This window comes from Triticum aestivum, chromosome 5B (genome assembly GCF_018294505.1).
Source record: "Triticum aestivum cultivar Chinese Spring chromosome 5B, IWGSC CS RefSeq v2.1, whole genome shotgun sequence".
Taxonomy (NCBI): Eukaryota; Viridiplantae; Streptophyta; class Magnoliopsida; order Poales; family Poaceae; genus Triticum; species Triticum aestivum.
The window spans coordinates 405257261-405272333 of NC_057807.1; positions in this window are offsets into that span (position 1 = coordinate 405257261).

The window sequence follows — 15073 nt, forward strand, 5'->3', positions numbered from 1 at the left end:
ACAATAGCCAACGGCATGCCACAACGCGTCCAGATATAGAGGGGCTGCTCACCCCCTGTGCTTCACCGAAGAAGTACTGGACCATGAATTTCCACAGGGTTTTAAACCTGTGAACATAGAGGCATACGACGGAACGATACACCCAGGGGTCTGGATCGAGGATTTTATCCTACATATTCATATGGCTCGTGGGGATGACCTCCACGCCATCAAATACCTTCCCCTCAAGTTGAAGGGACCAACTCGACACTGGTTGAAAAGCCTCCCCGAAAATTCAATTGGGAGTTGGGAGGAACTCGAGGACGCTTTCAGGGCCAATTTTCAAGGGACCTATGTCCGGCCTCCGGATGCGGACGATTTAAGTCACATAATCCAACAGTTCGGAGAATCCGCCTGCAAGATTGGGAAAAGATTCCTCACTAAGAAGAATCAAATTGTCGACTGTCCGGATGCCGAAGCCTTAGCGGCATTCAAACATAGCATCCGCGATGAGTAGCTTGCCAGGCACCTTAGCCAAGAAAAGGCAAGGACAATGGCAGCCTTAACAAGCCTTATGACCCGCTTTTGCGTGGGTGAAGATAGCTGGTTGGCCCGTAAAGGCACCAGCGACCCAAGCACATCTGAAATAAGGGATGACAACGGGAAGCCACGGCGTAAGAAAAACAAACGTCAAAACAAGGAAGAGAGCCCGGACAACACAACGGTTAACGCCGGATTCAGGGGCTCTCGACCTGATTAGCAAAAGAAGCCATTTAAAGGTAGTAAAGAGGGATCGTCCGGTCTGAACAGAGTCCTGGACAGACTGTGCCAAATTCATGGCACCCCTGACAAACCTGCGAACCACAGCACAGAGAAGTGATGGGTCTTCAAGCAGGCCGGCAAATTAAATGTCGAACACAAGGGAAGGGAAACACCAAGTGAAGACGATGATGAACCTCGCCAGCCGAACACTGGGGGACAGGAAAAATTCCCGCCAGAGATTAAAACAGTAAACATGATCCACGCGACTCACACACCCACGAGAAGGCACGAACGCGTGCTCAGAGATGCGTACGCTATAGAGCCCATCATACCCACACCTAACTACTGGATGGCTTGTCCGATCACCTTCGATCACACAGACTGCCTGACTAGTATTCGACGCGGAGGATCAGAGGCCTTGGTGCTTGACCCAATAATCGACGGATACCATCTCACCCACGTCCTCATGGACGGCGGCAGCAGTCTCAATTTAATATACCAATACACTGTCTGCAGGATGGGGATGGACCCATCCAGAATTAGCCAAAGCAACACCACATTTGAAGGGGTGATACCAGGTGTTGAAGCCTACGCCAGGGGCTCCGTCATACTGGAGGTAACATTCGGCTCCCTAGGCAACTCCAGAAGCGAAGAACTACTCTTCACCATCGCACCCTTCCAAAGCGGCTATCACGCATTGCTTGGAAGAGCGGCCTTCGCCCGCTTCAACGCAGTACCACACTATGCCTACCTTACACACAAGATGCCCGGTCCATGTGGCGTCATCACCATTAACGGAAACACAAAGCGCTCTTCATGCGCGGAGGAATACGCGACGGCTTTGGCGGCCGGACTCTAAGTGGCCTCTGATACCAAAAAACATGACTGGTCGTTAAGACCACGGACACGGTTAGACGAGTCCGGCAGCCCGGGTAAAAGTGAGCCAGGGTGCCGTATATGTAATCCAATAGAGGACACCAGGGTTTATAAATATTTAATAAAACCCCAACGTCGGCCTGACCTTATTTACAGGACAATGCCTTACACTTTTATCCTCCATCGCACCCTTACGTCGTACTCTTTTTACACGAGTTTTCCTTTTTTACAGACACAATGCGTGCGATACCCTTCCAGGAAACGGCACAATGGAGACAAAGGCGCAGACGTGCAGCAGGGCCCCGGTCAAAGGTTTCTCTTTAGATTAAGCCCATGTGTAAACCTTTTATATTGCCTCTTGTTGTTTACACATCCCATGGGTACTATACCCATAGAGGATACTACTGTTATTGGCATTTCGCCACGGCAGACCGATGCACGTACCTAGAAATACAGGGTTTATAATGAAAGGGCGCTCTTCAGCACATTTTTTGTTGCAAAGTCCGAATACCTTCGGGAGTGTTCGGCGTCATGAGTTTGGCCTTATATGCATCAGCTCTGAATCATGTCTTTGGTCAAATGTTGGGTTTGCCTGGCTCCTGGTTTTGCCGCCTTACGTTCCGTTCTTATCGGCTAAGGCGGCCAAAGGCGAACTACTGCGATTGTGCCCTGGTTATTCCGGATGAGCACCTTAGTAGAGAAAGCCGAAAACTGACTGTCATGATACAGCGAGAGACTGTTCAACCACTCGAAGACTTACCAGGATCTTTCGGATTCCTCCGCATTAATGAAGGACTGTTTCCTGGTCATGTACACACGCGCCCGTATTTGGATGTACGCAAAGGTACTAGGGGCTACATAGTAGCCCCACCATTAAAATCCCATGGCTAAGCGAAAGTGTTACAGCTTTATAGTCCGGTTGCCTAGTTCGACGTGCGATCACCTCCTTAATGGACCAAGACATTGGATCAAGTGTGTTTACACATATTTTTCGCGAACACCCCCACATTGTATGCATGGGGGCTGAAGCCAACGACTGCTAACTTTCAGATTACACATATACATAAAAATAGCCACGCAGGAGACAATAATACTTTCACGCAAAAAGTATAAATATAGCCTTGTAATTAAAATAAGATTTTTTTACAATGATTCGATTTGTCACTCGAAGAAGACATTCTTCGAGCACTGCGCCTCTATTAAGCGGGCACCTTCTATTACCTGCTCCAAGTAGTGCTCGGCCGGATCCTGGCCTCCCGCTGAATTCTGGGTCGCTACAATGGTGGCCTCCATATCTGTCCAATATGCTTTAACTCGGGCAAGAGCCATTCGTGCACCCTCTATGCACGCCGACCTTTTCATGGCGTCGATCTGAGATACGGCCCCGAGGAATTGTTACACCAAACCAAAGTAACTGTCCGGCTTTGGCTCCTTCGGCCAAAGATGGTCTATTACAGACTGCATGGCAAGCCCGGACAGCCTATGAAGTTCCGCCACGGTAGCCATTTTCTCACTCTACGGCAGCGGGCGCACGGGAGCATTGAATTGCGAACAAAAAAGCTTCTCCACTTATTTATCCCCTTGATTCTCGAAAAACTTGGCTGCATCGGCTCTACTCTTCGCCAAGTCCGCATACGGGTCTACAGGACTCCAGCGTCCATCCAGGGGAGCATACTTTGGATCCAAAAACTTCGTCCGCAGTAGGTAGGAGCCCCTAGTCGCTATTTTACCGGCCAGTTGAAGCTCCTCCCACACACCCCTAACTTCGGCCCGCATCTCCTTGGTGGCGTTAAGTGCCTTGTTCAGGTAAGCCTAATTAACCTGATTCTCCTTTTCAAGGAGCTCATACCGGTCGGCGGCATTTTTCAACTCCACAGCCATTTCGGCTATCTTTTCCTCGCTTCGGCGATGAGCAGCCTGTTTGGCTCTTAACTCTTCGGCCGCCTTTAGGGCAGCCGCATTGCTAGCCCGAGCTTGTTCCTTGGCTTGGGCAAGTTCCGCCCTCAGGGCTTCCACAGCAGCAGCTCCCTCATCAGTCCAAACATGTTGCATTAATATTATGCCCCTCTCATATTTTCCTATACAACATAATAAGGAAAAACAGAGCACATACCTTGTGACTCGTTCAGCCGCTCGTTCACCAGCGTGATGTCGACATCAATAGATCCGATCTGCCTTCTTAGTTCAGCAACTTCAACAGACTGGTCAGCTGCCGGACCCTTAGATACATGCGCATATGTACAGCGCAATCATTACTTGCACAATATGATCCCTCGTTTGCCGTCTAGGGCGGGCAACTAGAGTCTCAGGGGCTACTATCCATATGGAACACACCTAGCGCGTGCCTCACAGCCAAAAATAGTGTATTTTTCACTACATACCTCAAAGCCTCTAAGCAGGCTTGGAAATGCTTCATTCAAACCACTTGTGGCGGATGAAATTTTCTTGAGCACCGTGCTCAATAATGAGCGGTGCTCCTCCGAGAGCGCAGCTCGCTCCAGAAGGCCCGTTAGTATGTCGGGCCGGACACCAAACTGTGCTAGACCCTTCCCATCGCCCCCCGTGGGAGCCGAACGCTCCGGGCTCAGGGCAGCTGACGTATTAGCTTCCGGCTTCGGCAGATCCGGACTCCTCCATGACGACTCCTCGGTGTCGCCCGCCTCATGAGCCAGAGAGGTGGGTGGGATCTTGCTCTCCATCATCTCCGGAGGAAGATCCCCCGAAGAAGAACTCTGTTGAGAGGAGCTGCTGGCCGGGCTGCAAAAATGAATCCTGGATTATTGATCTCGGAGAAATGCAGCACTTTCGAATTAACGATTAACTCACACCTCGATTGAGGGCTGGCCCATTGGCAGGCATGATGTGGTAAGGATGCCCGTCGGGGTAGATCCCTCCGGCGACGCTTTCTTCCCCTGTTTAGGCATCTCCGTCTCCAAGTCTTCGGAGGCTGCCCTTTTCTTCCCGTGCGGGGAGGAGACCTTGGATTCCACTCCTTGACTATCCTCCTTTGGGGAGGAAGTAATTCCCCCGGTTCGGATGCGTAGTGTGTGAAGTTCGGCTTCACTGTCCTTTCCTTTGTCTTTCCCTGAGGGCATCTTGCTAAGCACCCGGCCAAGCATCTTGGCTATGGTAGGACTAGGCAAGCCTTCGGGAAGTGGCGCCGGACACTTGATACTCTCCGCCTTGCTGAGCCATTCCTGGCCACGGAGAGTTTTCAGAATAATGACTATGATAAATAAAAGCAAAGTGTCCGGCTTTAAGGTTACTTACTTGGGCATCTAGGCGATTGCAGCTTAGGCCCGCATCCTTGGTGGTGTCCGGACACTTTACTTGTGGTCCGAAGAATAATTTACACATCCCTTCAAGCGTTAGGCCAAAGAAGTGTTTAATAGTCTACGGACCCTCTGGATTGAACTCCCACATCCGAAGAGGACGGCGTTTGCACGGCAACATCCGTCGGATTAGTATTACTTGAATTATGCTGACGAGGTTAATGTCCTTCTCAAGAAGCTCCCGGATACGGCTCTGCAGTATTTGTACATCACTAGCGGGCCCCCAACTCCGTCCTACGTTGGTCCATGGCGCCAATTGTGACTGAGGGCCCGAGCGGAATTCGGGGGCGGCCACCCACTTTGTGCCTCTGGGAGCCATGACATAAAACTACCTCCGCTGCCATACATCAGATACTTCTGGGAAAGAGCCCTCTGGCCATGGGGCATCGGCGTTCCTGCTTATTATGGCACCTCCGCACTCTGCATGTCGCCCCTCGATCATCTTCAGCTTCACATTGAAGGTCTTGAGCCATAAGCCAAAGTGTGGAGTGACGTGGAGAAAAGCCTCGCACACAATGATGAATGACGAGATATGGAGGATAACGTCCCGAGCTAGATCATGAAAATCTAACCCGTAATAGAACATGAGCGCCCTCACAAAGGGATCAAGGGTGAGGCCCAAGCCGCGGAGGAAGTGAGGAACAAATAAGACGCTCTCATTCTGCTCGGGTGTAGGGATGACCTGCCCTGGAGCAGGGAGCCTGTGCTGGATGTCAGCAGTGACATATCCGACCTCCCTAAGCATCGGAATGTCCTCCTCTTGGATCGAGGAGGCCACCAACCAGCCTTGAGGGTTGGATCCGGACATATTGGAGGGTCTCGGGTGTTAGAACTTGAGGTGCGGAAAGGTGCAAGGGTGGTGGAAAAGAGGCATAGCCCTCGGCCCCTTTATAAATGGGGTGAATATCAAGAGTCCTCAGCGTGACCACTTGAGGCTTATCTAAAAACACAAGGAGTCATACCAACGGTCGTCGTGGGGTCGCGCACGCCCATATTGATGGAAATTCCCGTAATAAGAGGAGCACGATCTCTGCTTTGGAAGGGAGTGCCAATAAAACCGCCTCGCAACGCGAGTCGAGGTGGGCCAAGAAATACCGGTTCATGTTTGGCCGGGCCATGATGCAAGGACGTGATGTACGAAGATTGCCAGCAGAACAAATTTATGTTGTGTTCCCTACGATAGTATGTGGGGATCATCTCGCAGATCCAGACACGGTCTAAGTGTTCAATAATTACTTTGGATTATTCGGAGAAGGAACCCGCCTTGCAATGCCGAAGACAAGACTTCGCCCCGGACTCATCGTCATTGAAGCCTGGTTCAGGGGCTACTAAGGGAGTCCTGGATTATGGGGTATCCGGATAGCCGGACTATATACATCGTCCGGACTATTGGAGAGTGAAGATGCAAGACTCAAGATTCCGTCCCGTGTCCGGATGGGACTCTCCTTGGCATGGAAGAAAAGCTTGGCGATCCGGATATTATATTTCCTTCCTTGTAACCGACTCCATGTAAACCCTAGCCCTCTCTGGTGTCTATATAAACCGGAGAGGTTGGTCCTTAGAAGACCGATCACAATTACAATCATAGTCATCATAGGCTAGCTTCTAGGGTTTAGCCTCTATGATCTCGTGGTAGATCTACTCTTGTACTACTCATATCATCAATATTAATCAAGCAGGAAGTAGGGTTTTACCTCCATCGAGAGGGCCCGAACCTGGGTAAACATTGTGTCCCTTTCTTCCTGTTACCATCAGCCTAAGACGCACAGATCAGGACCCCCTACCAGAGATCCACTGGTTTTGACACTGACAGGGGCTGTACATGCCCTGAAGTCTCCGGAGAGCCGCCATCGGGCCTCGGGGGCTCCCGTCCACGCCCAATGGCAGCACTTAGCTCCACGTTGGTGAGAAGACATTGAAGACTGGACTAGGTGCCGGACGCGGCCTTTTGCCTTTTTACTTTTGCCCCTTTCTATGTTGTTGAGCTTCTTTGAATTGAATTTAAGTTGGATTTGAGCTTGAGACTTGTGTGTATTTGGGGGAGGGGCGTTTAGTCTCGTTCGAGCAATTTCTCGCGTACTGGTTTCGGCTTTGCGTCAAACTTGGCATCTGTTGCTTCCCCCTCGCGAGCCCCTCGCGAGCCGGGCCGAGCCAAGTACGCAAACCCTCAGGACCGCTGCTGCCGCTCACTCTTAGGAGTCTCTCATCGCGAGACCAAAGGATTCACCCATGAGGCACTCAAAGCACAGCTGCCCCCGCAAGCTTGGTGGGGGACGGCCAGGGTCGAAGGCAAATCAGGTTAGTTGACCCATCGCGAGGTCGGCAACCCTGCGCGAGCGCACATACGGTGTTATGTCTACAAGCGTACCAATTACGATCCTTTACACGAGGTGCCCCCTGAAAGTGCAACTATCCCTAGGTGGTTTTGGTAATTCATAACAATATATAGCTCATTGAGCTAATGCTATTCCAAGACATATATTTCAGGAAAGCTCAATGAATGGCATGGCATGGATGATGAAAGTGGATCCCTCAAAATACTAAGGACAAAGGATTGGCTCAAGCGAATTAGCTCAAGACTCTTCATTTTATATTTTAGTGATCCAAGATCACATTGAGACTATAGGAAAAGCCAATACTATCAAGGAGGGATGAGGTGTTGCTTAATGAGCCTCTTGCTTCATGTGCTTAGTGATATGCTCCAAAACCCTCAGCTACTTTCTGACATCCACAAATGACCTAAACCCAAAGCCAAAATCGGTCACACCGATTCTTCCTATCCGGCGCCACCGAGTTCAAATGTCATAGCCACTGCCACAAACCCTAGGCAAATCGGTTCTACCGATAGGGATCTCGGTCTCACCGAGATGGGATTGTAATCTCTCTGTTTCCCTTCGTAACGTTTCGGTCAAACCGAAGTGAGCGATCGGTCCCACCGAGATTGCAATGTAAACTCTCTGTTTCCCTTTTGTAACATTTCGGTCTCACCGAAAAGAGCAAATCGGTCCCACCGAGTTTACCTGACCAACTCTCTGGAAAGCTTATTACCAAAATCGGTCTCACCGAGTTTGTGTAATCGGTCTTACCGAGATTACGTTATGCCCTAACCCTAACCGAATCGGTCTCACCGAGTTGCATGTCAGTCCCACCGAAAATCACTAACGGTCACTAGGTTTACTAAATCGGTCCGACCGAGTCTGTTGAATCGGTCCCACCGAGTTTGGTAAATTGTGTGTAACGGTTAGATTTTGTGTGGAGGCTATATATACCCCTCCACCTCCTCTTCATTCGTGGAGAGAGCCATCAGACTAAACCTACACTTCCAACTTACCATTTCTGAGAGAGAACCACCTACTCATGTGTTGAGGCCAAGATATTCCATTCCTACCATATGAATCTTGATCTCTAGCCTTCCCCAAGTTGCTTTCCACTCAAATCTTCTTTCCACCAGATCCAAATCCTATGAGAGAGAGTTGAGTGTTGGGGAGACTATCATTTGAAGCACAAGAGCAAGGAGTTCATCATCAACGCACCATTTGTTACTTCTTGGAGAGTGGTGTCTCCTAGATTGGCTAGGTGTCACTTGGGAGCCTCCGACAAGATTGTGGAGTTGAACCAAGGAGTTTGTAAGGGCAAGGAGATCGCCTACTTCGTGAAGATCTACCGCTAGTGAGGCAAGTCCTTCGTGGGCGACGGCCATGGTGGGATAGACAAGGTTGCTTCTTCGTGGACCCTTCTTGGGTGGAGCCCTCCGTGGACTCGCGCAACCGTTACCCTTCGTGGGTTGAAGTCTCCATCAACGTGGATGTACGATAGCACCACCTATCGGAACCACGCCAAAAACATCCGTGTCTCCAACTGCGTTTGAATCCTCCAAACCCTTCCCTTTACTTTCTTGCAAGTTGCATGCTTTAATTTCTGCTGCCTATATACTCTTTGCATGCTTGATTGAATTGTGTGATGATTGCTTGACTTGTCCTAAGATAACTAAAATCTGCCAAACTCTAAAATTGGGAAAAGGTTAAGTTTTTAATTAGTCAAGTAGTCTAATCACCCCCCCTCTAGACATACTTCAAGGTCCTACAAGTGGTATCAGAGCTTTGGTCTCCATTTGCTTTGATTTCCATAGCTTTTGGTGGTCATAGCCTTGGTTTCACAACCTAGGAGAGTATGGCGTCTAGCCAGGGAAATTATCACCGTAGAGGTCCTTACTTTGATGGTACTAATTTTGCTAGTTGGAAGCATAAGATGAAAATGCATATTCTCGGACATAACCCCGCCGTTTGGGCTATTATTTGTATTGGCTTGCAAGGTGAATTCTTTGATGGGAGAGAGCCGAACCGTGAAGCTAATGCGGAAGAATTGAAGATGCTGCAATATCTCAAGCTTGTGATATCATCTTCAACGGATTGTGCCCCGAAGAATTCAACAAAATCAGCCGTCTTGAGAATGCAAAGGAAATTTGGGACACTTTGATTGATATGCACGAAGGTACCGAATCCGTCAAGGAATCCAAGTTGGATGTGCTCCAAAGTCAGCTTGACAAGTTCAAAATGAAGGATGGTGAAGGTGTCGCTGAAATGTACTCTAGGCTTGCTCTTATTACAAATGAGATTGCCGGCTTAGGGAGTGAAGAGATGACCGACAGATTCATCATCAAGAAGATCCTAAGAGCATTGGATGGAAAGTATGATACCGTGTGCACATTGATCCAAATGATGCCAAACTACAAAGATCTCAAGCCAACGGAAGTCATTGGAAGGATTGTTGCTCATGAGATGTCACTCAAGGATAAGGAGGAACTTCACAACAAGTCAAGTGGTGCTTACAAAGCCTCAAGTGAAGCCCCCACATCATCAAGTGAGAAACAAACCTTCAATGAAGAATTGAGCTTAATGGTGAAGAACTTCAACAAATTCTACAAGAGTAGAAGCAAAGAAAGAAGCTCCAAGTCAAGGTCTTACCATGACAAAAGATCTTCCAGTCGAGAGCGCAATTGCTACAATTGTGGGAGGCCTGGACACTATTCCAATGAGTGTACGGCACCCTACAAAAGAAGAGAAGATTCTCCAAAAGAAGAAGCAAAAGAGAAGAATCACCACCAAGAGAGAGGAGGAGTAGAGATGATCGTTATGAACGAAGATCCTCACGGAGAAGCAAAGATTCGGAAAGGAAGGACAAGTCATCAAGGAGCTACACAAAACGAAGACATCAAGCTCATGTTGGTGAATGGGTTTCCGGCTCCGACTCCGACAAACACTCCGAGAGAAGCTATCACTCCGACTCCGAATATACTCAAGATGAAGGTGTTGCCGGTCTAGCACTTGTGTCAACCAACTCCTACGACATATTTGATTCACCAAATGAAGGAATTGGAAGATGCTTCATGGCCAAAGGTCCAAAGGTAACACATCCTGAGTATGTTGATTTCAATAGTGATGAAGATGACTTACTTGTGGATGATGATTTACTTATTGACAACTCTAGTGATGAATACTATGATGAAACGTCAATTAATCATGCTAATCAAGATAAAACGAATGACAATGATAAGGAGAAGATTGAGCTTCTAACTAAAGAACTAAACACTCTTAAGTTAGCTCGTGAAACTATCTTCGAAAATCATCGAGAACTTTTAAGGGCTCATGAGAAGTTATGCTTTGAAAAGCTCAATCTTGAGCAAGAGCATGAGTTCTTAAAAGCAATCAATGATGATCTTCGTAAGAAAAGTTCTTCTTACATTGCCAAGCATTTACTCCTATCTACTTATATGCCTCAAGTCAAGTCTACTAACAAGTACAATAAAGATACTTCCTCTAGTAGTAACAATAACAATGTCAAATCCAATATTGTTGCTTCTAGTAGTTCTCTTGATTCCACTAATGATTCTCTTAGCCAAGTTACACTTGAGCAAGAAAATAGCTTATTGAAGGGAATTATAGAGAAAGGTGTTTACAAGAGCCTTGCCGGGAGTAAGCAATTCGAGGAAATTGTACGCAAGCAAGGAAGGCACCGGAAGAATCAAGGTGTTGGTTTTGAACGAAAGTTCAATGCCAATGGAGTTGAGTGGGAAGAAGATCAATACCCCAAGACGAAGTTTGTTCCTCAACAAGAGAAGTATGATCCTACTTCCTTCAAGGGAACACAAGCTCAAGATGATCTTCCACCACAAGACCATAAAGGCAAGGACAAGCTTCAAGAAGAGATTGATGCATTTGAAGAAGCACCCAAGGCCTCGGTCAAGTGGATTCCCAAGACTACGTCAAGTTCTACTTCATCAAGTACAACTACAACTCCAAGGATTCCCATCAAGATGATGTGGATCCTGAAGAAGAAGAACTAGAGAGTTCTTGAGGGTGACTCCGCCAACATTCTTCACTCATATTATTATGGCAAGGACAAGTGCAATCAACTTCCACATCTTGCACTAGTTCAAGGAGTCACAAACCTCCATGTTGGTAAGGCAAGGAACAAGGTAACCTAATGTTTTCATGGACATCATCTTGTGTGTGCATTACTCTATGTCTATGGATATTCTTGTTAGTTCCTTGTGGGACTAACCCATGTAGGTATGTTGAAAGTGCAACTCACTCCAATGGATTGCTCCAAATGATCTACATCAACATTGAGCATCCACATCTTCAACACCTACATGAAGTCATCATCGACAAAACCCAAGGTTAGTTAATCCCTCTAAAAGGGGATCTCACATCTAGGGGGAGCTTAACTCTAAGACTTGAGTCAAAGCAACTCTAATGGTGTGAACACATCAATGCATTATGTAAAAGTGGTAACCCCACTTGGGCTTAAATGATGAGTATGACCTATGATCAAATGTTTATCATTTGACTCCTAAGTCAATATACTCATATATAGATGACCTAGTCATCGCCAATTGTTTGATAGATGCTAGAATTGGTTGTGCATGCTTTGCCACATATTTCATTTGCCATCTTATTGTGTGAGCATGTTGGTGCATCTTTTACTCATTCAAGGACATCCACTTGTTGTTTTGATTGTTTGGTTGTTCCTTCTTTTGGCCAAGTGGATGGACAAGAATGCCTAAGAACTTTCTCTAGCTATCTATGCTTTTCTCATCTCAAACTCTATTCATGCTACATCACAAAATTTGATAAGTCAGATTCGAACCACTCTGTGTGAGGAGCACTCGGAGTCCCCGATTCGTCATATACTTAAACTTCCAAAACTTCTTTGTGATTCTCGGTCTGACCAATTCCTCCACTTCGGTCCTACCAAGATCACTAAGTCGATCTAGGTTTTCAATCTCGGTGCAACCGATTTGAACTTTTCGGTCACACCGAGTTGCTATAACTGAACACAGTTATGCATCTCGGTGCCACCGAGTTGTTCCACTCGGTCACACCGACAGGGTCAGGCTATATATAGTCACGGGCAAAATTTGGAAATTTCTCCGAAACCCTTCGCCCGCGCAATAGCTCGCTCTGCCTCCAAGGTCTCCGGATCGTCTCCTCGTCGCCAGCCGCCTCCTGTCGCTGGTCTCCGCCGCCGTCAACGGAATTCAACCCCGCCGTTGCCTCCGTAGCGAGTTCATCGCGAAGCTTGGGTATGGACTCAATCACTGTGCTATCCTCGTCCGATTCCTAGCTCATTGTGTTCTTATTGATTCTTACCACGATTGAAACACTCCGATCTAGTCAATGCAATCCGTAGATTAGATGAGATTTGAAAATTTAGGGTTAGGTTTCCTCCGAAACCATCTCGGACCCACCGAGTTGAAAAACTCGGTCCCACCGATTTGGCTTATGCCATTGCACTAGTAACTCTCGGTCTGATCGAGAATTGCTAATTGGTGCGACCGATTTTAGGACTTTGTGAAACCCTAGCAGTCTTGGTGCCACCGAACTGTGACTCGATCCAACCGAGTTCATCAGTTTAGGTTCCAAAACTGCTTCGGTATCACCGAGTTTGAAAATCGGTTGATCCGAAATGCTTTCTGTGGAAAACTAAAACTGAATTTTTGAATCATTCTTTTGCAAAATTCTCTGCATTTTGTGATGCTCATCCACTCCATCTCATCTATAACTCTTCACAGGGTCAGCAGTCAGTGTTTGCAGCATGTCAGACCAGAGTGATAGTTAGAACAGGTCAGAAGGGCAGATGCAAATGAGTGAGGGCACTAGTCCCTCCAGCACTTCAGATGAAGGCAGCAGGAGCACTCCTAGCAACCTGCCAAAGGCTGCTACCAGGCAAAGGAAGAAAAGAACTTCAGACTCTGAAGATGAGGATTATAGAGGTTAAGAGGATGAAGCTACTTCCAAGAAGGTAGTGCACAAGAAGGTGCTTAGTTCAACTGCAGTAAAGCCAGGCATGAAGATCAAAAGGCCTGCAGGGAGACAACCAATGTCCAAAGCCAGAGCATCAACTCAACTGCCTGAGATGCCTGAAGAGCGAGCTTTTGAAGGAAAGAAAAGGAAGGAAAGGGTCAAGAAGGCCAGAGTAGTTGGGCAACCTTCCATGATGGCAGAAGAAGAGCTTGCTGCACCAGCACCAAAGGCACCAAAGCTTATGGGAGATGCTATTAGATCAGGGGCTGCAACATCTAAGCCCAAGGAAGCACCCAAAGCTGCTCCCAAGGCCAAGTCTGCACCAAAGAGGAATACCAGGAGTATTCCAGCTGCTGAGAAGAACAAGGCCCCAGTGCCTGAGGTTGCTGAGGAGGAAGATGAAGAAGGACAAGTTCTGAGGAAGCTCAAGCCCAAGATACCAGACCATAATGATGCCCATCCTGTAGCTGAGGACATGAACATCAGAAAAGATTCAGGGTTGAGCCTATGGAGGATGGCAGATCCATATGCCACAAGAAGAAGAACTGTTGTTGATTACAGGTTCCATACAAAGGAACAGCAGGACTTCTATGAGACAATCTTGTTGGACAAAAAGCCCATTGTGTGTGATATGAGGTGGGTCGACTGGACCTACATGAAGGAAAATGAAGAACACTATCCAGGAGTACAAGATAGTTTTGTTGCTTGTGGAGTTGCAGATTTTGTTGGGTAGAAGCTGACAAACTAGAATGATGAACTCATTATGCAATTCTACTCCACAGCACACTTCTATCCAGATGGAAGGATAGTTTGGATGTCTGAAGGTAGAAGGTACCAGTCAACTGTTGAGGAGTGGGCAAATCTAATAAATGCCCCAAAGGAAAATGATGATGACCTGGATGTATATGCCAAGAAGAAAATGGGACATAATACCATGGCACATATGTACAAGGAGATCCCAGACAAAGCCCTAGAGACTTTCTCTTTTGGATCAGTCCACTTTCTTATGTCAGGGCTGCCTACAATCAACTGGATCCTAAGGCACACTCTATTGCCTAAGTCAGGTGACCACAACATGATCAGAGGGCATGCAATCAACATGTTGCATTTGTTTGATGTGCCTCAGAAATTGAAGGTCATGAGCCTTATAGTAGAAACTATTAAGAGCACTGCAGCAGATCATAAGAGGAGTTGTGGGTATGCCCCTCAGATTCAGGAGTTGATTAACTCAAAGATGGGCACAGGCAAATATCTATTGGATAGGGAACATTTTCCTCTCTATCCAGACTTTGAGGATAATGAGGTTGTCATGAATGAAGATGAACCATCATCAGTTCAAGCTCAAGAGAAGAAGGAGAAGGCAAGGAAGGAGAAGGCTGCCAAGATGGCAACTCAAGAGAAGGCATCTGAGTATTTCTTGAAGAACAAGCAGGAGCAGCTTGGTTACTTGATAGAATCAACACTAAGGATTGAGAAGGGGTTGGCCACCTTAACTCAGAATCAGGAATGCTTGGAAAGATTCATGGAACAAAAATTCTATGATCTTGATGTCAAGGTAACTGAGATTCAGTCAGTTGTGGAGCAGCTGCAGGATGACATGCAAGAGAGGAAGGGCAAGACTATCACTAATGTATTTTCCAGAGTGCCTAGAGCTCAGAGGTCAGCTGCAGTGCCAGTGACAGACACTAGAGCAACATCATCTGCACCAGCCACAGCTCCTACAGCTCCAGTGCAACCAGCTCCAGCACCAACACCTCCAGCTCCCTCTACATCAACTGAAGCCTTCGTCCAAGGAGCCATCTCTACACCACCAACTAA